The following is a 25,625-nucleotide window of genomic DNA, read 5'->3' as shown; positions in this document are numbered from 1 at the left end:
AATGTTGAATGATAGAGTCAAAGGGAAAAAAGAGGGGTCTTCTCACCCCAGCCATGTCCATGCAGAAGTCCCTTCTGTGAAGCCCCTGGTCAGACATGTTCTAGCTGCTTCTCCATGGATGATAGAGAGCAGTTGGCACCCTCCCTTTAAGGGTGGCCTTTCTCCATTTTTAAAAAATTTATTTAGTTTTTAATTGAAGGATAATTGCTTTACAGAATTGTGTTGTTTTCTGTCAAACCTCAACATGAATCAGCCATAGGTATACATATGTCCTCTCCCTCTTGAACCTCCCTCCCACCTCCCTCCCCATCCCACTCCTCTGGTGGTGGTTTAATCACTAAATCATGTCCTACTCTTGTGACCCCATGGACCAGGCTCTTCTGTCCATGGAATTTCCCAGGCAAGAGTATTGGAATGGATTGCCATTTCCTTCTCTCCTGGATCTTCCTGACCCAGGGATCGAACCAGAATCTCCTGCATTGCAGGCAGATTATTTACCCTGAGCTACCTGGGAAGCCCCTAGGTTGATACAGAGTCCCTGTTTGAGTTTCCTGAGACACAGCAAATTCCCATTGCTTATCTATTTTACATATGGTAATGTAAGTTTCTCCATTTTTGACCTTTATTTGTTAGAATTTATTCTTTATTTGTCCCTGATTTTCACCGGGAAAGGTGGATCCTCATATCCCCACAGATGGGGATGAAAGTGGATCTGGACCATTAATTGCGTGAGTGAGTCCAAGAGGATGGAAATAGGATGGATAAGGCAGAAGAACCATGACCTCAGGGTTTGGTAAGTAGAGTGACCTGTGACCTGCAGAGAGTGCTGGAAGGAGTTATGGAAAGTGTGGATACTTTTCCCAGTGATGACAGAAGTAAAAAGCTGCTTTCTTTTTGTGTTGAAGCTGAGTCGTCTGGATTGTTTTTATTACTCAAATCAATATGTGTATCTTGATATGTGTATGTCCGGTACCCTAAGGCATTTTCACACTTGCAATTCCATTTTGCTGTTTGTGTGGAATCAGGGAGACATCGCTGGGGAGAGGTTACAGCTAACAAAGCTAGATTCAAGGAGGGGAAGGCCAGGGAGCAAAGAGTCTGTCCTTATGAAACAAAGCGTCTGTTCCCATCACAGAATGAGCATGTGTATGTATTTTGAGACTACAGAAAAGCACACTGAAGAAATAGAAATCACTTTTCTTACCACCCAAAGGGAACTATTCTTAACATGTTCTACCAGAATTAAAATATACCATTGTATTTGTGTAGTGTGTCATCTTTAATGCATGTACCATGGCCCATGTCAGCATTGCTCTGTGAGGGAAAAGTCTCTGTTTTCTTCAATGTTTATTTGTCCTGTGTGTGTGTGTTAAGTCGCTTTAGTTGTGTCTGACTCTTTGAGACCCTATGGACTGTAGCCTGCCAGGCTCCTTTGTCTATGGGATTCCTCAGGCAAGAATACTGGAGTGGGTTGTCATGCCCCCTTCCAGGGGATCTTCCTCACCCAGGGATTGAACCTGTGTCTCTTATGACTCCTACACTGGCAAGTGGGTTCTTTACTACTAGTGCCACCAGGAAGCCTTGCTTTTCTGGTAAGGGCACTAATCCCATCAGGGGGTCCTACCCTCATGACCTTATTTAAACCTAATTACTGCCCAAAGGCCATGATAGCATCGCATTGAGGAGTAGGGCCTCAACATATTGCGGAGACACATTCACTTCCTGACAGCCAACACGCATTATAAAATTGTACATATGGAAATGTAGGTAAGAAATGTTTAAGATGGAATGAGTAGCTTCCTTCTCCCAGACCTGCTCGCTACACCCCTTCTGCATCTCCCTGTTTGGAAACACCATGAGAACTGCTCATCAGCCTCAGCTCCTCTGCGCCTATCCCATCCCTTGCTTTCCATTCCCGAGTCATCCGGGCTCCCATCTGGACTCTGTATGTAAGTGCTCTGATCTACCCCCAACCTGCTTTCTCTGCCGCCGCCGCCTTCTTGCTGGTGGTTTCCCATTATTATCAGGGTAAAGTCATAGCTTGTCACAGGACACCCAGGCCTCTCTGGGACCTGGCCTCCTGTCTGCCACTCCCAGTCGGTCCTGACCGTCCTTCCCTCCCCATCACTCCCCATCCCTCGCTGTGCTGAAATGCTTGCAGTTTCACAGAGAGGCTGCCCTGGTTGTTCAAGCCCGTGGCTCTCCCCAGTCTGCCCCTCCACCCTCCAGCTTGGAGGGAGACCGTGCCTGTGGGTCATCTCCACTGCCTTTCATGGCCCCCTCCCCGTCCCGTGCAGGCCCCTCGCCTCCTCCCACCTGTGACGCTCTGGTTCTTCATCCCTTCTTACCATCTCCCCACCAGCTATAAACCTTTAGTAGCAGAAAGTGCATTTCAACTCTCCACTCAGCTCAGAGTTCCTCGAAGAGTGCCTGATACACAATAAGCCCCAATAAAAGAACCAAAGAAAGTTAAGTGAAAAAGTGCAGCTGTATTTATATACATGATGACTCTGCAACAGGAGGGCCTTCAAGAGCCAATATCCTCACATCTTTTTCAGGTTCCTAACCTCCAAACGTGATTTGCATGTCATAATTTCCCTCACAAACTGTGGCTGAGTGAGGTATAACCAGCTCTTCAGAGCCTCAAAACCTTATTTTCTGGCCTCTTCCACACCAAGCCCAGGCCATCCCCTGAGGCAGGAAGCCTGGGGTTGGCCAGAGAAGGCCCACCGTCGGTCAGCATCGTTTCTTGTTGCATTGGCAGGGGTGGGTGCGTGCTCCGGGGCCCTCCTGGGTGGGGGTCCCGAGATCTGCTCCGTGGGGCCAGGCTTGAGGCCTGTAGAGCCAGGCGGGGGAGCACTGACTCATGCCCATTTTCCCATTTGTTCCCGAGCCTTCCTGGTTGACTGCTGCTGCCCAGGCTGGGCGCGGGGAGGGCGAGGAGAGTTGTGAGCTGGTGTGTGTGTCTGGGGCGGGGGATGGGGGACAGAGGTGGCCTCAGTGAGTGGTGGGGATTCTGAGCAGAGGATGGATCTGGGAGACTGGAGGGGTGCCTGCAGAGTCCAGCCACCCTTCTTGCCCCCAGGGGAGATTCAGGTCTTTGCCAACTGCGGTGGCTATGGGGAGATTTTATTTCAGGCGATGGCACTCACCTAAGAGGGATCTATTACCCCTTTTCAGGATCAGATGGTAGCTGCAGCCACAGGAGAGCCTGTCTGGCTTCAGATCGCAGCTTCCATAAATCACCAGCCCCTCTGGCTTCTGCACGACCAGGGAGTTTCTCAGTGGCTGGTGTCTGAGTGCCCTGTGCCTGGGGGTGAGAAGGCCCGTCTAGTCCTCTTGGGGTCTCCCATTCAGATTTAGCAGGGCCGGGTGTCTGGGGGCAGGGAAAAGAGAGCAGCTGGGCACCCTGTCCAGAACAATAGTCATGGATATGAGTGGTTTTTTGTTCCCAGAATTGGGTGCATTTTTGTGGACGGTGATTCATCCCTGAATACGCCAGGAGCAGAACCACGGCGTGTCTGTGCAGTTCACAAGGCGCTGGGACGCAGGCTCGCCTGGCTGGTCCTCACACAGCCCTGCAGGAGGGGGCGATGGGCTATGTAGGCCCCGTCTCCAAGTTGAGAAAACTAAATTCACGTTGCTTTCAGGACTGAAACATAAAGATGGCTAGAGCTCACATACATGTCTTCTGACTTCAGGCTCACTACGGAGTGAACACAACTGGGGGGATATTTCTGCTGAGTTCATAGACCTCACAGGTAACGACTTGGTGATTATTATAATTTTATTTTTTTTGAGAGCTGGGGAGCAGGCGGGGCTGAGTGGGAAGCTTTATTTCTATTGATGCCACTGATCCCAGCACATGATAATCATCTCCTTTATTGTGGTGCTTGGTTGGAGAAATAAGTCAGAAAAGTGAAATGGCCTCTGAAGGCAGCACGTGACTCACGTCTAAGTGTGATGTAGGCAGCCTGGCCTGTAGCAACGTCAGAAGTGGGAAAACTCCATGTGGACCGCGCAGTCCAGAAAGCCTCCTGGAGAGAGCAGTGGGGTGTGAGTAGGTGAAAGGAAACGGGAAGGCTGTCCATGCGGGTGAGAAGCAGATGGGAGGCGTGTGGAGATCAGGTGCGGATGGCTCTGGGTGAGTGAGAAGGGCCTGCTAGCTGTGGGCCACAGGCTGGGGTGCTACCAGCTGTGAGCACAAGACTGAGAAGTTACTTCCATTCCATGTAGGGAAACATGAAGAGAAAGAAAGGGAACAGGAGAAAAAGACAGAAATTTGGGAAGGAAATGATTATAGAGAAAAATCTAGGGAAGGGGGAAACAGGGAAAGGAAGACAGAGTAGGATGGTCAGGCAGTGACTGCAAAGCCACCTTGTGAGGAATGCCTGGGAGGATGAGGAGCTTGGGACCTGCCACGAGGGGCACCTGGCCTGGGCCTGGGGCAGGGTCTCTCAAAGCCCACGGCCACGTCGCCGCCGATTCCTGGTGGGCTGAGGGGCTCGCCAGCGAGGCTTCAGGTGTGACCCTTTCTCCCACCTTCCTCGCTTTTGTGGGTGTCTGCTCAGTGTCAGGCTCTGTTGGAGCCAGCGCAGGCACTAGAGTGAGTGAAACAAGAGTCGGTGAAGTGGCTGGGCCCCAGTTCCAGCCCGCTCCCTCTCCTCACGCTTTGGAACGTAGCATCTCCCTTGTGGGGCTGTTGTGAACAAAACCAAAAATGGATCCTGCTGTTGCGTGTCCCTGGGGACTGCCACTTGGCTTTCGTGGTCTCCAGCCCTACTGCTCCGTGGGCCTGGGCAGGCTGTGCTTCTCTTTTCGTGGACACCCCCACCCTGTCCCCCCTCCGTCATCTCCCCCACCTCCCCTGCCGCTGCAGAGACAAAGCAGAACCTTCATCCGCAGCTCCTGCCCCCACTAGCCTGTCTGCCCCTCTCCATGTGCCCCCTCCTTCCCGACAGGGCAGCTGTGTCCCCTCTCCTGGCCGGGCCAGGCCCCTTTCTGCTGGATCTTCAACTCCTGCTTCGCTCTGGGATCCCTTCTTAAGCCTTGCGAGGGACTAACACCTCCTTCATCCAGCATTCCACCCCCCTTCCTGTCTTCTGCCTTCACCTCTCCTCCAGCCCAAGTGTCTTTTGAGCTTGTCTGAGCCCCTCTGTCTGGCTCCCTCCCCACCAGCCCAATCACAGTGCCCTTGCCATGGCGTGTGTGTGCTCAGTCGTGTCTGACTCTCTGCGACCCCAAGGACTGTAGCCTGCCTGGCTCTTCTGTCCGTGGAATTCTCCTGGCCTGGGTTGTCATTTCCTTCTCCAGAGGATCTTCCCAACCCAGAGATTGAACCCAGGTCGCTTGCAGCTCCTACGCTGGCAGGTGATTATTTTACCACTTGTGCCACCTTGTCACTCATGCCCAGACACCTTCCAGCCTTTATCTCACTTAATCTCTAAGCGGCACTTGCCATTCCCGAGCATCTCCTCTGAGGAACGCTCGCTGTCCCAAGTGTGATGGTGAGCGATCCACCTTGCACGTGTTCGTCAAGCTTTCTGCTCCCTCCTGCCCTCAGCTCTGTCCCAGGACCAGGCCTTCTTGCAGCTTACCTCCTTTCCTGGGTAGCTTCCGAGGGCTTTCTGACAGCCCCCTCATTGGCATGTGGGGCCCCGCGCTATCTCTCTGGTCTTGAGTCCAGCTCCCCAGCTGCCCCGGACAGCTCCTCTTGGGTGTCCTGGAGATGTTGAATGCACCCTGTGTCCATGCGGGATCGTGATATCTTCCCCCAGACCCATCGTGCCTCAGTGAGGAACATGACTGTCTGACCAGCTGCCCAAACCCAGAACTGCCCCCCAACCCTGACTCTCATCTCTTAGCCGTCACAGTCTGGTGATTCTGGCACTTCTCTCCATTCCATGGATAGTTCATGGCTATAGAAAGTGCTCAGTAGAGGATGAAATGGATGAAGACTAGACTTGATGGTATATGAGGAAATATCTGTCATGTGGCAGTTGTCCTTGGCTGTGAACACATCACTCCAAAGCACAGAAGCACTCTTAAGTTACTTACAACATTTTTATTATTGCTCATGATTTCCTTGGACCAGGAATTTCGGGACAACTCTGAGCACTTTTGGCTCAGAGTCTCTCATGAGGCTGCAGCGAGGTGATGGTGGGGCCCAGGACCATCTCAGAGGCTCTTCAGTTGAAAGTTTGGTGTCCGGACCAGGAAGATGCAAATAACTGGGAGTTCCTTGAGCATCTCTCTATGTCTCTTTGGTCTCTCTACAAGATACCTTTAGCATGGCGGCTTCCAGATAGCTAGACTTCTTATGTGGCCATTCAGGGCTCTAAAGAGCGAGGCCCAGGATCAGGTGGTGATGTATCACTTTTCCTAACCATCATTCTCCTTGCACTGTACTCCTTAGAGTCAAGTTGCCGAGCCTGGCTCACATTCAAGGGCCGGGGAACTAGATACCATTGTTTTCTGGGAGAAGTGTCCAAGAATTTGTGAACTTTTGAAAAATAAATCTATACACAGTGAAATTCATTTTTATTTTTGATGTTCAATCCTGTGAATTTTAATATACCTATTGGCTTTTTAATTGAAGTATAATTGACTTACAGTATTTTACATTTCAGGTGTACAGTATTGTGATTCAGTACGTTTTTGGAGGTTATGCACCAGAACAAGTGTAGATTCTGTAACTACCACAGGATACAGAGCAATTCCAGCAATGTGGAGGATTTCCTAGGCCTTCCCCGTTGTAGTCAGACACCCCCTTACCCCCATTCCTGGTAGACAGGGATCCGTTCTCTCCTTATAGCTTTGCTCTTTCCCAGAAAGCCATCCATAGAAATAAAATTGTTTGTAACCTTTAGAGACTGGCTTATCTCACTCTGCACAGTACCCCTGTGATCCATCTAAGGTGCATTGGTGGCTCACTCCTTTTTCATGACGAGTGAGATTCCATTGTATGGATGAACCAGTTTTGGCTCAGTGATAAAGAATCCGCCTGCAGTGCAGGAGACGCAGGAGATGCAGGTTCCGTCCCTGGGTTGGGAAGATCCCTTGGTGGAGGGCGTGGCAATCCACTCCAGTATTCTTGCCTGGAGAATCCCACGGACAGAGGAGCCTGGTGGGCTACAGTCCAAGGGGTTGCAGAGAGTTGGACACGATTGGAGCGACTGAGCACGCATGCACCGGTTTGTTTATCCTTTCACTTGTTCAAGGGTGTCTGTGTTGTTTCCAGTTTTTGGTGGTTACAAATAAAGCTGCTCTACGCATTTGATCTGGAGGCTGATCTCTTTGCTTCTTTGTGTCATACCACCTTTTCTGCTCTACTGATTTGGGTAGAGATTTTATGGGAACATAAATTTTCATTTTGCTAGGATAAATCCCTAGAATTGGGATGACTTTTTGGCAAAGGTTTACCTGGCTCTTTCCTTAGCAGGACTGTCAGGAGGTTTTTACTTCTTGGGCAAATTACCCTTGGTCAGAAGAATTTGTTATTCGAGTCTTTGGACTTCAGAGTATAATTACTTTTGAAAACACTGCCCACAGAAAGGACCATTCATTTAAAAGTCACTTACAGTTATTCTTTATTTTTAAGGCTTCAAGGCCCTGCCGTGGCTGCATCGGGGTGTCCCCCTCCTCAGCCTGGTCCCCCTGAGGGCTGACGTCACCCTGCACTCACGCCATACTCTCATCCTGTAACTCTACAAAGGGGCAATGACCCCATGGAGCACAAATCACCCGAAATTCCGCAGTTGGCAAAATACCATAAATAAATGAAGAGCAGCCTTGGAGAATGCTAGCATATGAAAACTGCACTTTGATCACGGAGTGTAGAGATGAAGTAAGCAGAAGTGGGGGCGGGGTAGGCAACTGAGGGTGTGCTTCTCTTCCCCTGAAAGTCAGAGACCAGGCCTGAAGTGAGGGAGGTGGCCAGGAATCATGGGAGAGGTGGCATATTTAAGTTCAGAGGCAATAATATGAAAGATCCAATTTTTGAATGACTTTGACCTTTTTACCAAGGGAAAGCTCCATGTCCAGAAGGTTGCTAAGATCTCAAGATGTCCTTCATCTGAGCTTTCTGCTCACCCCATTTGTTCTTGGCTGGATGAGCCTGGGAGCCTGCCTGAAATACACAGAGCCCCCCTTTCAGCTCCCTTTCCATTCTGTGGCATTGCCTGGGAATACCTACCTTCCCGAGGGCACTAGAGTACGTAAATTAGGTCAAGGACCTAAAGGGAAGAGTTCTATGCAGCTCTTCAGGTACCTTTAGGAACCGAAGTTGTCGCCACGTGCATCCTTTAGGAAAAGGAAGTTCAGTGTGAAATCTGACCTGTGCAGCAGTCTTTTACTCACCTTACACAGATGTGAGTTCTTGCTCTTTGTCAGGTTCTCTGCAGTGTATTTGGAAGTCGAAGAATAAAGCATGGGCCATGCTGTCAAGAACACAAAGGCCATGATGGCAACAGGCTGGCCTCATGTCCTAACCGTAAGTACCACTTTACTGCTATGAAAAGTGCATTCAGAGCTCCAGACAGCCAAGTCATGGTGAACTTATACCCACTGCCTCCTGGGTATAAGTTGGGGACTTTGCTTATGCAAGAAGTTGTGATTTGGCCTTGATTTAGGTGAGTTTCATTAGACCCCTTTGGTTGTGCCGAGATGTTGAGGACATCATCAGCATCATAGCTGCCCCCCTGAGAAATCAGCTCCCCTCTTTCTTCTCCAACCTTGGGACTTTTCCTGGTTTCTGTCCATTTCCTTGGTCACTTAAGAGCTCTGTATTCCAGATTCGGCCTCTGGTGACCCAAGTCTTTCTGCTCTAATGCATCTTCCTAATTCCGAGTCTCTTTGTTCCCTTGTTCACTCTCTGTGTAGAAACTTTCACCAGGTTCCCTTACGGATGAAAGTGGGGGGCTTCTGCAGAGGGGATGTGGGAGTTAAGGTGGATCTGGGGGCCTTGGGCACATCCCAAGATTCTGAACTTTGCTTGTAGCATTAGAATTCATGCACAGTCTTTGGGTTGGAGGGCCCAGAGATAAAAGCCCAGTGTTTTTGGGGCCCCAGTGCTTTGTGGGTGCTCACACGTGCACCCCATGAGTTCCTGCTCCATGCCTACCTGCAGAGAGACACCCCTCCCACCCTCCTGCACTGTCCCAGGGAACTGGATTGGTGCTCAGCCAGGCAAAGCCTCCATCTCATCTGTCATCAGCCTGACTTTGGGAAGCAGGATCTTGGTGTCCTGGTTGGGTGTGTGTCCCTGTCCCCTCCCTGGTGAGCTGCCTCCGAGGCTGTGACCTGCCAGGCCAGCCAATGGCGGCTGTTGAGACCAGGAGTAAGAGCTAATCCCAGGCTGAGGAGCGGGAAGGGAGGGAGGTTCTTTGTGTCTGGGGCTCTGGGGTCTATGAGCCTCTCTTCTCCCCCTACCCTTCCTTGGATAGCCGTTGGTTTCATTTCACCAGAGTTCCTGCCCGGTGCTTGAAGCAGAACAGGCCATTAAGTCAATGCATGCCACTCTGCAACGTCTAAACAGTTTAAATTCATCATTCTGGGCAGTGTTTGGTGATTGGAGTTTGCCAAAGCAGGGGGATCGGTGCGGGGCGAGGAGAGGTTTTGCCCCCCTTCACACCCAGGACCCTGCTCTCTTTTGCCTTCTCGAGCGGGGAGGGGATTGGGCTTCACCACGTTGAAGTTGTGGGTAGCAGTGAAGTTCCGGGCTGCAATGGGATTGCTCTCATTCTACTGCCTGGGTCATGGGGGCTAAAGATCCATCTGACGGGGAGAGGCTCTGCTCTGAGGCCTTGCGGAGCTGTCTGTGCACATTCCACAGAGTATTTTGGTCGTAATGATCCATCATTGTCGAAGGACCTTAGGTGTCATTAGCATTTTAATAGTTTCTGATCAGTTTCCACTCCCGAGGTGGCGCTGGTGAGAAAGAACATACCTTCCAATGAGGGAGACATAAGAGACCCAGGTTCAATCTCTGGGTCGGGAAGATCCCCTTGAGAAGGAAATGGCAACCCACTCCAGTATTCTTGCCTGGAGAATGCCATGGACAGGGGAGCCTGGCGGGCTACTGTCCTTTGGTCGCAGAGTTGGAGAGGACTGAACGACGAAGTGCAGCACGTAGTTGATTAGCAGTGTTGTGATGCTGATTTCGGCAGCATGTATACTAAAATTGGAACGATACAGAGAAGATTAGCCTGGCCCCTGTGCAAGGATAACTCACGAATTCGTGAAGCGTTCCATATTTTTAATATTATCCCCAATACCTGCCACCCCAGTCTTAGTTGGTGGTGGAAGAATGGTCTCAGAACTCTTTGACTCAATTGGCCATTTAAGTTTAAGAGTAAAAGCCTGGTTAGTGATAACTGCATCGTAAAGCCTTCAGAAGGAAAGGAGTATGTTTTGTGGAACATTTGTTTTGTGTGTGGCAGTTTTAAGTCACTTGTTTTTAAAATCAGTACTTTTAAATGGAAACAACTTGACCGAAGGTCTGTCACAGAATTTGAGATCCATTTTAAAAAGCTTAGTGAGAAAACAAAATATTGTGTTAGTTTCAGGAGTACTACAACATGGTTCAGTTATGCATATACAAGTATCTATTCTTTTTCAAATTCTTCCCTCTTTTACTGTGTTTCGTAATACTGAGCAGAGTTCCCTGTGCTGCACAGTGGTCCTCAATGGTTATTAATTTTAAATATTGCTGATCCTCTTGCTGTGCATTGTATTTCCAGAATGTATAAAATTATTGCCTTCCCCTCACTTTAAATCACCTTGGAGAAGGAAATGACAACCTGCTCCAGTATTCTTGCCTGGGAAATTCCATGGACAGAAGAGCCTAGCGGGCTGCATACAGTCCATGGAGTCGCAAAGAATTGGACACGACTAGTTATGCGCACCGGAGAAGGCAATGGTACCCCACTCCAGTACTCTTGCCTGGAAAATCCCATGGATGGAGGAGCCTGGTGGGTTGCAGTCCATGGGGTCGCTAAGAGTCTGACACGACTGAGCAACTTCACTTTCACTTTTCACTTTCATGCATTGGAGAAGGAAGTGGCAACCCACTCCAGTGTTCTTGCCTGGAGAATCCCAGGGACGGTGGAGTCTGGTGGGCTGCCGTCTATGGGGTCGCACAGAGTCGGACACGACTGAAGTGACTTAGCAGCAGCAGCAGCAGTTATGCGCGCACACACACACTTTAACTCAGAGAGCTATGGCCAGTCCCTGGGTCAGGCGCAGGGGTTCATGAGAAGGTGAGGAGAAGCCAGCACCCTTTGGGGGACTGCCTGGTGCCCAGGAACTGAGTGAGTGTGTGTGGTTGGTAACACACCCAGTGTGCACGTGACTCCTCCTCTTTCTTGCTGTGAGGCTGGATCACTGAGGTGGCGGGGAGGGGCAGAGCCTTCCAAGAGGGTGGCAGCAATTGGGGTAGAAGGCAGACAGCAGGTGTTGGGGCCCAAGGTCAGGTAAGAGGAGGGATGGATGGTGAAAATGGAAGAGCATTGGGTGGCCTGAAACTGCCCACCTTCCAGTCCTGCCAGGAGAATGGTCAAAGGAACCCCCTGCTTCCTCTTGGGAGGATGACACGGGGAGGGACATACTTAGGGAATCTCCAGGAGGGCGGTGTATCGTGTCTGTTTTCTTCACTGCTAAATCCCAGGTTGGCCCTGCTTTAATGAGGTTGGGGATGGACACAGGGAGCGAGACTGGAGCGGAGACACCGGAGGAGCAGGGGGGCCCTGGAGCCTGCAGAGATGAAAGGACGGGCAGGTTAACCGGGGGCTGGAAGGTTTGGTGTTGGGCACATAAAGTTGAGACTGCAGGGTCCAGCCGGCCAGCCCCTTCTGCTCATCACCAACCCATCTCCTGGAGGCCAGGGTGCCTTCAGGAGGCTGTCTCCATTTCCAGTGGCCTGCAGGGCCCCCTCCTCTGTCGAGTCTGTTCCTTTGCATTTTCCATCTCATGCTTTATGCTTCAGCAGACTGGCTGCCTTAGTCTCTCACATTCCTCGATGTTTCACGCTGGCCTGCCCTTGCTTTGCCTTCACCCCACCCTCTGTCCCAGCCCCCTCCTCCTGGTTAGGTCATCCCCTTCTCTTTACACCGATGGCTCTGGTACAAACTCATTCATTCATTCCACGGACACTTATTGCTGCCTGTAAAGTGTCAGATGTGACTTCTGGGTGCTGCCACCTGCCCCCACCCCCTCAACCCTCCAGGCCACATAGGTGCTCCTTCTGAGCACACGTTTGGATCTCTGTTCAGTCCAGCGTAATGATTTAAAGCACAGGCCTTGTATCCCACAGATATACAATTTGTATATCTGCACTTCAATTTGTATATCTATGAAATGGGAATATACAACACCTTCCTTGGGGGAGCGGGCTTCAAGCCTAAAATGAAATTGCCCCTGGAATGCATTTAGCACAGCGCTTGGCCCACTCAGAGACAGGGAGGTGTCCTGAGGCTGCTTGTCTGTCTGGTAGCATCACAGGGTTGGGATTCCCTGACTGAGTCCCTTTCCTATGGGACCCAGGGGCTGGCTTCAAGAAGGAAATAGTATTTAGCCAAGTCTGGAGCACAGAGGTGGTGTTAGGCGCGTGGGAAAGGGGAGAGTAGATTAGAGGCATGGAGAGTGAGGAGTATGAGATGAGTAGAAGCCAGCCAATGAAGGGTGTGGGACGCCAGGCCCCAGTTCTGGCCTTAATAACCAGGATTTGGTCCATCCATAGTGGGTCCTCATGATCAGCCGATTTGGGCTTAAGGTCCGAGGCCTTCAGGCAAACTGAGAAAGGCGACCAATGTATTTGAGTGTCTAGAAAAGCATTTAGGATCTTGTGTGACATATGTGATCACTGAGGGGTGAAAGCGTTTGGGGAGTAGTAGTTTCAGCACTTCTAGAATACTCTGCCAAGAGGACCCGGGGCCAGGGGTGGGCAGGAGGGATTGGAGCTGCTTAAGTGGTGGAACCAGGAGGCAGGTTCGCTGTTTGTGGGATCAAGAGCTTCACTTTGCCTGAAACTCTGGGAGGACTTCCTAGGGCTTCCCAGGTGGCACCATGGTAAAGAATCCACCTGCCAATGCAGGAGACATAAGAGATGTGGGTTTGATCCTTAAGTCGGGAAGATCCCCTGGAGGAGGGCATGGCAACCCACTCCAGTATTCTTGCCTGGAGAATCCCATGGACAGAGGAGCCTGGTGGCCTACGGTCCACAGGGTCGTAAAGAGTTGGCCACGACTGAAGCAATTTAGAACGCAGGCACTGGGGGTGCTAGAACGGGTGGGTAGAGGCATTTTGATATGCCTGGGCTGTGACCTCCCCCCAAGCCAGCAAGGGCTGCATTCTATGAGTAATAAAACATGCTAGCTGAAGTCTCCCATTATCTGCAATCTGTCCTCGCAGAAGATCCCATCCACTGCAGTCTTTTAAAGTGTCTTCTTTGCTCATGTTAAGTGGAAGAATTTGCTGGTGCACCCCACAGCAGGACTCTGTGTTCTAAATTTTCCTTACCGTCTGCTTCGCTTGCTGCTGCCAACTCCCGGTCTTTTGTGGCCTGGGTGACTGGTGCCCAGAGAAGAGTGTGTTGAGCTGAGTTGAGAGAAAAAGCTGGTTTGGTTAGAAGAGTCTTATTTTGGATCCTGTGGCCAACGGCCAAAGTAATTTGACGTGCTTAATTTGATATTCCTGGCTGTCCACAACCTGAATTCAGCCCGTCTTTGTCCTGCTCTGCTGTTCCCTGACACATTGATCTACCAGCTGTTTCTTGCCTTTTCAGGCTCCCTCTTTAAATATCCAGAGAAGGAAATGCCAACCCACTCCAGTATTCTCGCCTGGAGATTTCTATGGACAAAGGAGCCTGGCAGGCTGCAGTCCATGGGGTCGCAAAGAGTCGGATACAACTGAGTGACTGTCACTCACTCACTCACTCTCTGAATATCCATAAGGGGAGGCCCCTGGCAGTAAAGAGATAAGTTGATTCTGGGCCTTTGTGTCCTAGTGTGTTTTCCAGACTGTATACATTTGGGAAGGTAGGTTTGGGGAGGCAAGAAAAATTTGCCTTTAGGCAGCTGTACCTGCCTCCTGAGCTATTCTGAGTGAGCCACACTCTGTACCAGTGACTAGCTACTCCCTTTCCTCCAAACCTTCCTAGATTGCAGGGGCTGCTCTGACAGTTGCTATGCCCTCCATGAAGCCTGCTCTGCTGGGCCTGGCCAGAAGTAATCATCCTGCTGCTCGCCCTCGCAGTGATGGGTCTCTACCTTTCCCCAATTTTCTTTCTCTTTAGATTATGATTTGTTGTTGTTCAGTCGCTAAGTCATATCCAGCTCTTTGCAACCCTGTGGATTGCAGCATGACAGGCTTTCCTGTCCTTCACCATCTTCCAGAGTTTGCTCAAGCTCATGTTTGTTGAGTCAGTGATGCCATCCAACCATCTCATGCTCTGGCACCCCCTTCTCCTCCTGTCTCAATAATTTTGAATTCCTTTTCCATTGGGGGAGGAGGGATACTCACTGGCTAGGATCCTGCTTTCATGGATCGTTATATCCCCTGAAGTGATTGCCACTGCTTCCTCTAACTCTTTTTCAGTCACTTATTTTCTTTTTATTTTTCTTTTCTTCAAATTTATAGAATTAATTTTTTTTAAATGAGTTTTCCATCCTAGTTCTAGGTTTCTGGTGTGTATTTTAGGAAGTGACTGAAGATGAAATCTGTAAAGATCATTTGCATTTCAAGTTTAATTCCTCATGTTACCGTCTAGTCTCTGAGGTCCCCTAGCCAAAAAACAAACAAAAAAACCGATTCTTAACCAGCACTGGCTGAGAAGCTGAAAGGCTGAGTAGAACTACAGATAGTCTCATGATGCTGAGGAGATAAAAATGACAAGTTAAGGGCTTATTACAAAGGTGGAGAGATCCTGGAAATACCTCATGGTTATAAATACCCTGTTGCTTCACTCAGGAACCCTGAAGGACTGTATCCTAGGAGAAATGGCTTGCTAAAAATAGGCCAACAGTTATAAAGACTGAAACCCAACCTCAAATTAGCTGACCAGAATAGACCAAGTTTACAAAGATTGAAACCAAGCCTTGAATCAGCTCAGCCGCTGATTGGATTAAGATAATCTGTTCCTGATCTAGTTGCCTGCCACAAACTGAAGAAAATCATGTAACAACATCTAGCTCCTTTGCAGTTTTAAATATATTTATATAAAACATTCATCATTTAGCTAAAGAAATACCAGGCATATAAACAGGCAGGATCAAGAGAAGAAAAAGACACTCAAAACAGACCCACAGGTGATACATATACTCTAATTATCTGATAGACATTAATGTCAGTGATTAATAGATTCAAGAAAGAAGATGACAAGATGGAGAGTTTCATCAGAGAACTGGAATCTACTTATATATAAAAATCAGATAGAAATCCCAGAACTGAAATAGTCAGTGATATTAAGCATGCCTGTGTACTAGGTTGCTTCAGTCATGCCTGACTCTGTGACCCGTGGACTGTAGCCCACCGGGCTCTACTGTCCATGGGGCTCTCCACTGGTGGGTTTAAGCAGTGGCGTAGATGCAGGTGTACGGAGATTTAGTGATCTACAGGAGCAGATAAGTGAATAGAAATATCCTGCCTAAAACAGGGAGAGAAGAAAAGATGAAAAATAAAGGAAATGTCCACCAAAGCTAAGTGATACGTAATGCAAAGGCCGAACACACATGTAACTGAAACCCCAGAAAAATAATGGAGGAAGCAGAACTCCAGGAGGTATAACAGAATTTTCTGAAAACAATGAAATATACCAAGCCACAGACTAAAGTGGCACTGTAAACCCCAAGCAAGAGAATGTAAAGAAAAAAGAAATTTGTCGGTCATATTTCTGAAAACCAAAGACAGAAATGAAATCTGAAAGCAGTCCAAGCAAAAAGACATAATTACCTTCAAAGAAAGAACGGGAAGACTGACAACTGAGTCCTTAACTGTAATGATGGACTCCAGAAAGCAAATATGTCTTGAAACTGTTGAAATGTTTCTATCTAGATTTCCCTCACAGATTTCACAAAGATTTCCCTCTAGGTTTCAGAAAGGTGAAGTAAAATCATTTCTAGACAAGTAGAGACTGAATTTATTGCCAGCAGATGCACTCTAAAAATAGTAAAAGGAGTTCTTCAGAAAGAGGCATATGACCCCAGGTAGAGGCATGGATATGTAGAAGGGAATGGAAATCAGTGGATAAGGTAAATACATGAGTAAATCTAAATGAACTGCTGACTGTACAGATGTCTCATGGGATTAAAGTACATGTAAAAACAAAATATACAACAAGGAACAGTAGAAAAGAATGAGGGAGATAAATGGAATTAAAGTGTTTTAAAACTCTTATCTTCTGGAAAATGGGAAAGTGTTAGTCAATTATAAGTCAATGATGTTGTTTACATGATACCCTTAAAATAACAGTAAAAGAATATAAAGTTAACCTAGTAAGTAGAGAAGGAAATATTTAAAAATACAAGATTAACCTAGAAGAAGTTGAAAATTGAAATAATTGAGAGAAGAAGGGACATTAAACATAAAGGACAAATAGAAAGCAAACAGAACATAGATTTAAATCCAGATCTATCAGTAATTATAGTAAATGAAAATGGACTAAATATTCCAATTAAAACTCTTTAGTTGTGAAACTTATTTTTAAAAAATGCAGCAAAATCCAATTAGATGCTACTTGCAAAAAGATGTTAAATATAGAAATACAGGAAAACTGATAGTAACTGAATGTAAGAAAGATATACCAAGCAAAAAAGGTGATATTGGAAATGACACAACGTATGCCCTAAGATAGACTTCCCAGGTGGCTCAGTGGTAAAGAATCCACCTGCCAATGCAGGAGATGCAAGTTTGATCCCTGGGTCAGGAAAATCCCCGGAGGAGGAAGTGGCAATCCACTCCAGTATTCTTGCCTGGAGAATTCCATGGACAGAGGAACCTGTTGTGCAACAGTCCATGGGATTGCAAGGAGTTGAACACAACTTAGTGAGCGTGGACTTCCCTGGTGGCTCAGACGGTAAAGCGTCTGCCTATAATGTGGGAGACCTGGGTTCAATCCCTGGATCAGGAAGATCTCCTGGAGAAGTGAATGGCAACCCACTCCAGTATTCTTGGACTTCTGGTGGCTCAGACGGTAAATCGTCTGTCTACAATGCAGGAGACCTGGGTTCAATCCCTGGGTTGGGAATCCCCTGGAGAAGGAAATGCAATCCACTCCAGGACTATTGCCTAGAAAATCCCATGGACAGAGGAGCCTGGTAGGCTACAGTCCATGGGGTCGCAGAGTTGGACATGACTGAGCAACTTCACTTTAGTGAGTATGAGACTTTAAGTCAGAAAACATTTGTAGTTAAAAAGAGGGCAATTCATCAGGGAGATACCAGAAAACCTATTTGTTTGCATCTAGTTATAGAATGTATAAAATTGCAAGAAAAAATAGACAAATTTATAATTAGAGTGGGTTTTAGCATACTGTTAGTAACTGATTGCAGAAGCTGACAAAAAAATCTGTACAGCTATAGAAGATTGGAATCAGTTCAGCTGCTTGGTCATGTCTGACTCTTTGCGACCCCATAGATTGCAGCAAGCCAGGCTTCTCTGTCCATCACCAAATCCCGGAGCTTACTCAGACTCATGTCCATCGAGTCAGTGATGCCATCCAACCATCTCATCCTTTGTCATCCCCTTCTCCTCCTGCCTTCAATCTTTCCCAGCATCAGGGTCTTTTCCAATGAGTCAGTTCTTCACATCAGGTGGCCAAAGTATTGGAGTTTAAGCTTCAACATCTAGTCCTTCCAATGAATATTCAGGACGGATTTCCTTCAGGATTGACTGGTTGGGTCTCCTTGCAGTCCAAGGGACTGTGAACAGTCTTCTCCAACACTACAGTTCAAAAGCGTCAATTCTTTGGCACTTAGCTTTCTTTATAGTCCAACTCTCTCATCCATACATGTCTACTGGAAAACCATAGCTTTGACTATGTTGGCAAAGTAATGTCTCTGCTTTTCAGTATGCTGTCTAGGTTGGTCATAGCTTTTCTTCCAAGGAGCAAGCATCTTTTAATTTCATGGCTGCAGTCACCCTCTGCAGTGATTTTGGAGCCCCCCAAAATAAAGTCTCTCACTGTTTCCATTGTTTACCCATCTATTTGCCATGAAGTGATGGGGCTGGATGTCATGATCTTAGTTTTCTGAATGTTGAGTTTTAAGCCAGCTTTTTCACTCTCCTCTTCCACTTTAATCAAGAGGCTTTTTAGTTATTCTTCACTTTCTGCCATAAGTGTGGTGTCATCTGCATATCTGAGGTTATTGATATTTCTCCTGGCAATCTTGATTCCAGCTTGGGCTTCATCCAGCCTGGCATTTTTCATGATGTACTCTGCATAGAAGTTAAATAAGCAGGGTGACAATATACAGCCCTGACGTACTCCTTTCCTGATTTGGAACCAGTCTGTTGTTCCATGTCCAGTTCTAACTGTTGCTTCTTGACCTGCATACAGATTTCTCAGGAGGCAGGTCAGGTGGTCTGGTATTATCATCTCTTTCAGAATTTTCCAGAGTTTATTGTGATCCACACAGTCAAAGGCTTTGGCATAGTCAGTAAAGCAGAAGTAGCTGTTTTTTCTGGAACTCTTGCTTTTCCAATGATCCAACAGATGTTGGCAGTTTAATCTCTGGTTCCTCTGCTTTTTCTAAATCCAACTTGAATATCTGGAAGTTCACGGTTCACGTACTGTTGAAGCCTGGCTTGGAGAATGTTGAGCATTACATTGCTAGCGTGTGAGATGAGTGCAATTGTGTGGCAGTTTGAACATTCTTCGGCATTACCTTTCTTTGGGATTGGAATAAAAACTGACCTTTTTCAGTCCTGTGGCCACTGCTGAATTTTCCAAAATTGGGATACTAATAACCAAAATATCCTAACTGATTATATAGACCATTACACCCAAGGATTGTGGAATACACATTGTTTACAAATGCACATGGCACATAATTTAGCATATTTGGGTCTTAAAGAAATTTATTCTGTAAATAAAACCCTTCCTATAAAGAAATCTCAGTCTCACATGTCTTTGATAGTGAATTTGCCAAATATTTAGAGAAGTAGGACCAATCTTATACTGAGTCCTTTGGAGAATGGAAAAAGAGTTGCACATTTCCCTGTTCATTTTATGAGACTAGCATAACCCTGAACCCCAGACTTGACAAGGCCATTACAAGAAAGGAAAACTGTCTAGGTCAATCTCTTTCATGAGTGAAGATATAAATCTGAACAAAATATTGGCAAAATAATTTCAACAGTATATTCAAATGATGGGCTTCCCTATTGGCTCAGTCAGTAAAGAATCCATCTGCAATGTGGCACACCTGGGTTGGATCCCTGGGTTGAGAAGATCCCCTGGAGGAGGGCATGGCAACCCACTCCAGTATTCTTGCCTAGAGAATCCCCAAGGACAGAGGAGCCTGGTGGACTACAGCCCATGCAGTCGCAAAGAGTTGGACACAACTAATTGACTAAACACACATATTCAAATGATGGGACAGAGCACCAAAATTCAGTCTAGAAATGAAATATTAGGTTTAATATTAAAGTGCATTGTTATTCAATATGCTAACAGTCTGAAAGATAAAAATAATTTGCTCACAATACAGAAAAAGCATTTGATAAGGTTTGTACCCATTTATGATAAAAAACAACCTTAGCAAACTTGGATCTCATTGAACTGCCGATATTGATAAAAGATATCTTTTAAGAAATAGAGCAAACATTATATTTAATGGTAAAATTTTGAAAGCCCTGAAATTGAGACTGAGATAGGGAAGTTAGCTGTAATCACTTCTTTTCAGCAAAAATTAGAAAATAAAAATGACAGGAGTCAAATCATCACATATCTAGGGATACATTTGACCAAAGATATTTAAGACCTCTACTTAGATATGGGAGATATTTAAAAACACTAAATTAAATAGATATAAAATGTTCATAAGTTGGAACCTTCAGTATTATGAAAATGTAATTCCAGTTAAAATCCCAGGAGAGTTTTTGGTAGAATTGCCAAATGGATTCTAAAATTTGTGTGGAAATGCGTAAGGCCAAACATGTTCAAGATAGTCATGAAAAGAGCCAAGTTGAAGCACTTGCACTACCAGAAATCAAGAATTCTTTTAAAGTTATAGTGAGCAAAACATCGTGGTGTTGGTGCAAGGTTTGATCATTAGACCACTGAGACAACGCAGAGTCCAGGAACATAGCCGCACACGTTGGTGATGACAGCGGTTATGACGCAGGGTAGTGGGGAGAGTTTGTTCTCTGAGTACAGTGCTGGTCTGTGCGCTCAGTTGTGTCCGACTCTTTTGAGACCCCATGAACTGTAGCCCGCCAGGCTCCTCTGTCCATGGGATTCTCCAGGTAAGAAAGCTGGAGTGGGTTGCCATTTCCTCCTCCAGGGGGTCTTCCCGACCCAGGGATTGAGTCTCCTGTATTGTAGGTGGGTTCTTTACTGCTGAGCCACCTAGAAAGCCTAAACAGTGCTGGGTCAATTAGATACTCACATGGGAACAAGTGAATCTTGACCCTTATCTTGCACTGCATTCAAAATTCAATTCCAGATGCATCACAGATCTAATGGTGACGGGTAAAACAGTACAGCCTTAGACGATAACAGAAAAATACAGTCACAGCTTTGGGTGGGCAAAGATTTTAGACAAGGTGTAAAACATACTAGCCATAATGGGATCAGTTAATGGAGTACATTAATGTTAAGACCTTAGTCATCAAAAGACATCAATACAAGTGAAAGGGCAAGTTACGAAGTGGGAGAAGATAATTATGCACTCTGTGTGTGAACTGAAGTGAAAGTCACTCAGTCGTGTTCGACTCTTTGTGACCCCGTGGACTATACAGTCCATGGAATTCTCCAGGCCAGAATACTGGAGTGGGTAGCCCTTCCCTTCTTCAGGGGATCTTCCCAACCCAGGGATTGAAGCCAGGTCTCCCGTATTCCAGGTGGATTCTTTTCTAGGTGAGCCACCAGGGGAGCCCACTCTTTGTGTATATGTATGTATTTAACAAAGGACTTTATTCAAAATGTATAAAGAGCCTCTACTTTCACTAAATAAGAAAAGACACAATTGAATAGAACAATAGGCAGAAATCTTAAACAGGCACTTTAAGATGATGTACGAATGGCCAATAGACTTTATTGATCAGGGAAATGTAAGTTAAAACTGCATACCCACTAGAAGGGTTGAAATGTAAAAGCACAATAATACTAGCAGCTGATAAAGATGTGGAATCAAAGGAATACTTGCATACTCACTTTTCAGTGCTCTTTTGTAGCTGCAAAGCTGAGTATCTGCATGCTCTATGATCCAGCAATTCCACTCCTAAACAGAGACCCAAAAGATATGTATACATACATGCCCCCAAAGACATACAGACATATACACACAATACATACATATACACACACATATACACACGTGCATAACAAATGATGCGCATCTATCTATTAATGAATGTCTACAGTAGTAATTTGTGTGATAGCAAAACAAAGCTGAAATAATGTAAAGTTTATCAATGTGGAATGGATAATTATATTTATACAATAGAATACTAAACAGCACTGAAAATGTATGGTTATATGTAGTAACATGGATATATAGCAGAGTGAGAGAAGTAAAAGAAGACATAGGAGATTATTTACTGTAATTTATATCAAGTTCAATACAGGGAAACTAGTTGATGATTTTATAAATTAAGATAGCTGTTACCTTTGGTGATAAGGAGGTTTTAGTGGCTGACTGGGGCCCCTGGGGGTACTGGTAATGTTCTACTTTTTTGAAATCTGAGTGGTGGTTACATGGGTGTGATCCCTGTGAAAATCCATAGATTTGTATACTTTTCTAAATGTGATACTTAAATAATAATGTTAAAAAACTTGCTGAGGAAAGCGCAGAGGATAGAAGCAGTTGGCTTTTGCCATTTGAGGATTGGCTGTCTGGAAAGAGGGAGGTGACGATAAACTTCCTGACTTAGGCCGATCCCTGAGCACCATGAGTCTCTGAAGAGCCTGAGGGCCAGGAAGCAGTGACGTGTCTATCGCTGTGGCCCTCTGTCTCCCTTGGAGACACTGGAACTCCATGGGCTCGGCTGTATCCATAGTAGATGATGCTGGCAGGGTCGAGTGCAGTGGGCAGGAGGCAGGAAACCAGAGACCCCTGTTCCCCTCCCCTCCCCTCCCCTCTCCCCACTCCCACCCTCTCCTCTTTTCTTACTCTGCTGCAGAGAGCCGGGATTCTTGCTCGGGAGTCCACACCCACAGATGAAAAAGACAGAAGGATATTTATTTAGAAAAAGGACAGATGTAAATTCGTATTTTGTAGACGAGACACAAATGCTTAGACTTCAGAATGTTGGTGGAACATCAACCCTGTGGGCAGTAGAGAGGACTGCTTTGAGAAGGCAAGAATTGCATTTTCAGAAGCTGAATGAAAAGATGTGAAAAATTTTATTCAGGGAATGTTATGAACTGAATGCTTTTTGTCCCCCTTGCCAATTCCTGTATTGAAGCCCCCAACCTCGAATGTAATGGTACTTGGAGTGGGGACTTCTGCAAAGTAATAGGCTTAGATGAGGACACGGTGGGGTGTGCTCTTGATGGCGGTATATATATTCAAGTGCCCTTTTATTTCCCTAAAATATAAGTGCCCTTATATTTACCTAAAAAGCCCTTAGAAGAAGAAGAGGGGCCAAGGGAACTGGTTCTCTCCATACTACGCTCCAAGCGAAGTCCATGGAGCTCACAAGGTGGCTATTTACAAGTCAGGACAAGGGCCCTCACTAAGAACTGAATCTGTGGGCTCATTAATTGTGGACTTCCCAGCCTCTGTGAGAAATACATTTCTGGTGTTTAAGTCACCAAGTCTACAGTGTTTTGTTATAGCAGCTGGAGCTGACTAAGACAGGGAAGTAAAACTTGACTTGGTTTAACACTCTGATTTCTGCAAGCTGGGGTTGTTGCCCTTTCCCTGTGGATTTTATCTACAGAATGGGACCTCTGGGACCCACTTTATCTGGGACCACTGAGAAGCCCAGCCCATCCATCTTTTGTGAGCATGGCAGTCAAGTTGAAATAAAAAATGCCCTTTGTAAGAACTAAAGTTTTCAGCCTGGTCCCATCTTGGTATTGAGAAAAGTCAAGGAAAGAAACCAGAAACACTTGAGTTTCTGGTAACAGAAAGTTTCAAATATGCATGCCGGTACCATAGTTAGGTTGATCTCCAAATCAGGGTTTCCCTTTAAATTTTGCTTGTTTTCAGTATAACCAAATAGGTCATAATGCCTTATTTACTCCTGAAAAAGTGATCATAAAGGTATTTGCTTTTGGGTCTTAATTAGTGCCTCTTCTCCTACATCAAGTGGGAAATGAAACTTCTTTTCTCCAGTTTAACAGACAGTATGTTTCAGTGGTGTAGAGTTTTCTCCACAGATTTCACACTAATAAGATAGTTTAAACTGCTCTACTTCTTGAGAAAATAATACTGGCTTGTTTGGTTTGTGCAAAAGTCAAAAGAATGTCAGTGGTTTAGGAAATAGACTTAGCGGGAGCAGGTGGCCAGCTGAGTTGTCTTCACCACACCCACCATTTCTGTGCGCTGAGTCTGGCATTTTAATCCACTGATTCAAGAGTCTGCAACGACCAGTTATCTGCACCAGCCAAAAATAGGCACAGAATCTGTTGCTTTGCATGGTATCTCTGCAAAGCGTGTCACGAGGTTTCTTTGAATTGGGAGATTTTCCTGCTAATTTGGGAAGCAGCCGAGGAGACCGACAGAGGTCTCAAGTGTCCCTGGGATCTACACTGTCCTCGCCAAGGAGGCTCAGGTCTTTCCCCGGTTCCCCAGAGCCTGACTTTTCCCACAGCAGTGCTGAAACCACAGACTGCATCAGCTTTATTTCCAAAAAAAAAAAAAAAATTTAATTGTGTTTATCAAAGGTAAGTAAAATCCACTGGCACAGCGCAGTTCAAGTTTTGTGAGGATTAGACGTTGCTACATATGTAGCATCTAGATTGTGCTTGGAATAGGGTGAATTCTAAAAAGATGGTTAGTCGTGTAGGTGTGTTGTGTGCTAGCCATGGCTAGATGCTTTACCTACAGAATGCTGACTCCTCACAACAGTTCTGCAAGATACTTACCTACTTCTGCAAGATAAGTAGCTCTTATTTTGGGCTTCCTAGATGGCGCTAGTAGTAAAGAACCTGCCTGCAATGCAGGAGACATAAGAGATGTAGGTTCGATCCCTGGGTCAGGAAGATCCCCTGGAGGAGGGCGTGGCAACGCACTCCAGTATTCTTGCCTAGAGAATCCCATGGACAGAGGAGCCTGGTGGGCTACAGTCCATGGAGTCACAGAGAGTCGGACACAACTGAAGCGACTTAGCAGCAGTTCTTATTTTATTAATAAGGAAGAAGAGCTTCAGAGAAGTTAAGTAATTTATGTAAGGTCACACAGCTACTGGATGGCGGGGCTGGGGACTGAATCCGAGTCCATCTTCCTCTCCTGCTTCTCCACCACCACTGCCGTATTCTCTCTAAATGTGTTTCTCAAGTTGGGATCTGGGCTGCCTGGAAAGTTTGTGGAAGTTTTCTTAGGGAGGTTGTCAATGAGTTTATAGTTTGAAAGATATTGCTTTGTGCAAGAGATCAGCAAGTGTTTTCTTTAAAGAACCAGATAGTAGTTTATGCTTTAGGGGCCGTACTCTCTATGTTGCAGCTACTTAATTCTTCTGCTGCTGCTCACAGCATGGGCAGTATTTAACCAAATAGGTATGTCTATGTTTGAATAAAACTTTATTTATGGGGAACTTCCTGATGGTCCAGTGGTTAAGACTCTTCTTCCAATGCAGGGGGTGTGGTTTTGATCCCTGGTTGAGAAACTAAGATCCCATATGCTGCATGGGATGGTGAAAAAAAAAATTAAAAAATAAAATAACATCTGCAGAGACTTAAAAAATCCAAACCTTTGTTTATGGACATGGGTGACTGGCTGGATTGGGTCTGCAGGCTGTTGTTTGCTGACCCGTTTTATTCCATGATACCTTCTGTTCTCTTCAAACCCCTGCAGCCTTGGGTGCTCCAGCTTCTCTGTCTGTCATCTTAGCAGCTTCTACTCTATCTGCTCAGTTGTCAAAATCCCACATTCTACAAAGTTCCTGACCTTATGGAACCAACAGCCTGGTGGGGAGACAAATGTATGCCACATGGTGAAGGGTAAGGAGAAGAAGGCAAGGGATTGGAGAGTGACGGTGGCAGTGAAGGAGGGACTCTGAAAAGATGATGCTGGAGCAGAGCCCTACCAGAAGGGAGGCATAAACTACGTGGCTGTCTCAGGTGATGTGTTCCAGAGAGAACAGCAAGTGCAAAGGCCCTGAGGCAGCGGTGTGCTTGGCCTGTCTTAGAAACAACCAGGACTCCAGAGGGGCCGGGGTGCAGTGGGTGAGGGCAAGAGTGGTGGGAGAGGGGCAGGCAGGCAGGTGAGAGGCAGTTCACGGAGGGCCTTGGAGGTCATTGC

General features: G+C 46.5%; 1 protein-coding gene and 1 non-coding gene across 9 annotated transcripts in view; both read left to right on the top strand.

Annotated features, from left to right (window-relative positions):
- FHOD3 (formin homology 2 domain containing 3) overlaps positions 1-25,625 on the top strand; it is a 523,370-nt gene that overhangs the window by 7,205 nt on the left and 490,540 nt on the right. The window lies entirely within an intron of this gene.
- On the top strand, positions 10,151-10,257 carry LOC138985469 (U6 spliceosomal RNA). Its single transcript, XR_011462537.1, has one exon. It is a non-coding gene; the product is annotated as a U6 spliceosomal RNA (small nuclear RNA).

This window comes from Bos mutus, chromosome 24, assembly GCF_027580195.1.
Source record: "Bos mutus isolate GX-2022 chromosome 24, NWIPB_WYAK_1.1, whole genome shotgun sequence".
Classification (NCBI taxonomy): Eukaryota; Metazoa; Chordata; class Mammalia; order Artiodactyla; family Bovidae; genus Bos; species Bos mutus.
The sequence above is the reverse complement of the archived record's forward strand: the minus strand, read 5'-3'. Positions and strand labels throughout refer to the sequence as shown.